Source organism: Bison bison, unplaced genomic scaffold (genome assembly GCF_000754665.1).
Source record: "Bison bison bison isolate TAMUID 2011002044 unplaced genomic scaffold, Bison_UMD1.0 scf7180017864389, whole genome shotgun sequence".
NCBI lineage: Eukaryota > Metazoa > Chordata > Mammalia > Artiodactyla > Bovidae > Bison > Bison bison.
This window is the reverse complement of record NW_011494961.1, coordinates 6,302,908-6,305,789: the sequence shown is the minus strand read 5'-3', so window position 1 is coordinate 6,305,789 and position 2,882 is coordinate 6,302,908.

Sequence of the window (2,882 nt, the reverse complement as noted above, 5' to 3'; positions counted from 1 at the left end):
GTGGCTCCTATGATTTCATGGGTTTTAGGCTGGGGTGGAGGCACTGAGGTTAGGAGAGCCGTGTGAATGAACATCGCCCGGAGGCCCAGCGCCCGCCTAAGAAGGGTTTTATTTTACTTTCTTTTGTTGAATATTATCTTATTTCCTAACAAAGTGACCTGTCGTCTGTCGCCCTGGGCTCTGGCAGTTGGCAAATCCCTTTCTGTGGCGCTGGGGACAGCCGGCAGGGTCTCCACCTCTGCCGTGGCCACATGCAGCGGGGTGTATCAGTCAGACTCACGGTCCATCCAACACAGGCGGCCGCGTAAAGTGACACTAGAGAAGTCTGTGCCAGTTCATCCGGGAGGACCGAGAAAGATGCCACCAAGTTTCACCTGGGTGCAGTAACCCCACCCAGATATCCGCCTAGAGAAGCAGGGTTGAGTGAGTTGGGTTGTTGGTACTAAGCAGAACGGAGAAAGTGCCCCCAAACTAGGTTACCATTAGTCGTGGTTCCAAGTCACGTTCCATATGCTGTTCCACCGACTCTTCGGGGACAGCAGAAATTACTCCAGGTCTCATCTCCCCAAAGGAAGGAAGATAAAGGTTCCTGCCCAGGACTGCCTGCAGGGGGGACTGCTGCAAATTATTGGAGGAGCCAGAAAGACTTCGCAGCTCCTGGACGGAGGAAGCATTGATAGAGGGAGTCTCGGAGCTCAAAGGAAACTACCCCAAGCCTTAGTCCTGGTACAAGTGAGCGGGTCATTTTCTAAGTTGTTAGAGAACAAGCAAGCAAGCATATAAACAAAAAGCCCACTTTGGAGTGGATAAAGAAAACAGAAGAGGGGGAAAGATAGGGGGAGAAAAAGATAGAAAGCAAGGGGTGGGGCAAACACCTTAAACATTTTTGCAGGAACAACAGAATAGGAGAAATGGCTCAGGAAAGATCCATCAATGTCAGGGGATGGTGATACACACCCTGCTCAGGGAGGGCCCAGTGAGTCTGAACTTCTCTTAGCCCTTCTGAGAGGAGAAAAAAAATGCAGCTCCCCACACAGCCCCCTAAAAGTAAACACCTTTACCGTATACTCATTAATGTTTTTAAATTTTTTCTTTTAACAGGAGATGGTTCTTTCAATCAGTCGTTGACTGAGTAACTTTAGTTTCCACTATCTCCTGTTTTCTACAACTGCCATTGAATTGTTAACAGCGCACTGTTACAACAGGAGTAGCAATGATTTTTTTTTTAAGGTAACTAAGTAGAATAAAATACATCTTTAACAGGCTATTTTATTTCTTCCAGGCCTTCTCTAATCTTCAAACAAAATCTAAAACCAACATTTATATAAAGTGCATAAAATGCTCAGCACGGAAGTGAATGGAGTTATGCATCCCATGCACAATAAATTCTGTTTTCTATCTTTTCAGATAGAAAGACAATGAGAAGTTCTCCTTTTAGGGGTGGGGTGGGGCCAGTGATAAATAAACTTAAGATCAAAGTAAAAACCTGAAAAAGTAAATTAGCAACGTGTCTAAAATCGGATTTCCTCATAACCCATTTTTTAAAAAATCTCATCTTCAATTATTTTTTTTTTTCAATTTCAGTTAAAATGCAACTTTCAGATTAGGAAGGCTGGGAGAGAAAGGAGAGCTTTTAAAATTTCCTTCTGAAAATCTGCTATAAGAAATTTCTCCCGTTTACTTCCAGACCTCTCTTTCCTCCATCAGCCACGATTCTGGCTTCTCCTTGTGCTCAGATTAACTGCAGCTTGCAAAGGGGTTTTATAAGACAATCAATAGGGACTCTATATTCATAAATGCCTCTGATCTGATTACACATTCCCCCTCCTCCCCTCCTTTTTTCCCCATTCCTCTCAAAAATTTAAGCAGCGAGCCGGGGACTTCCAGCTTTGCAGCTTCTGAGAGCGGCCGGAGGCTGGGGAGCCCTGGCGACGGCGGCGAGGGCGCCCGTGGATTAGGGTGTGGATTGCAGGACAGACCTTTGTTTGGTCACATTCTCGACGGGGGTGCGGGGGAGGGTCGTTCTCCTTCGAGATCGCGCTAGATTTTTATAGACTCTTCTTAAAAGAACTCGCCGCTCTTCATAGGGTTAATTTATGGGGCTTTCGAGGAATATTGGGACTTTTAAGACTCTCTTTTTTTTCCCATTAATTTTTTTTTTTTTTTTTGGTTCTACTCCTAAAGTGACTCCGGGGTTTCAGCACCTCGCAGGAAGAGGGTGGGGGTGGGAGAAAGAACAGGGCCAGGAGGAAAAGGGGAGGATGAGCTTCCTAACCAAACCGCCTACAGGGCCAGGCTGCACAACGTATTTTTAAAAATTAAATTTCTAATCGTGTTGTGGGCCGTAAAACTCAGATTTAGGAAGTGGGGGGAAACTGAAACAAATGTGGGCTCTATCTACCTTTTCCCAGATCTCCACCAATTTGAATTCAGTATTAGGGAGAAGACGAGTTTGGGCCTTAAAAATGTTAAGTTTAAAAAAGGACGACAGGCCAGAGAAAGGATTAGAGTAACAGGTGAGGGGGGCGGGAAGGAAAAGCCCCTGGACCGCGAACGGTCTGCGCGGGGTTCCTGCTCCAGCCCTTCCCAGCTTCAGGGGCCCAGAGGTGGGCGACCAGGACTGAAGGCTCGGGATGCCTGGGTTCCTGGGGGCCCCCGACCTCCAGCTCGCCATCTTTGATCCCAAGAGGCATTATAATCTTTAGATTTGATTTGCCTATTAGAAGAAGAATAGCCATCTAAAGGAATGTCTCATTCAAGGCTTTCCATAATCACACAAAATTACGTCCCTACCTAAAAGCAACTGGTAACTACTTGACGTCTGTACTGTGTGCTGTGTGTCTGCCCTTCAACCCAACAGTTACTGATTCTTGTCCTTCCTA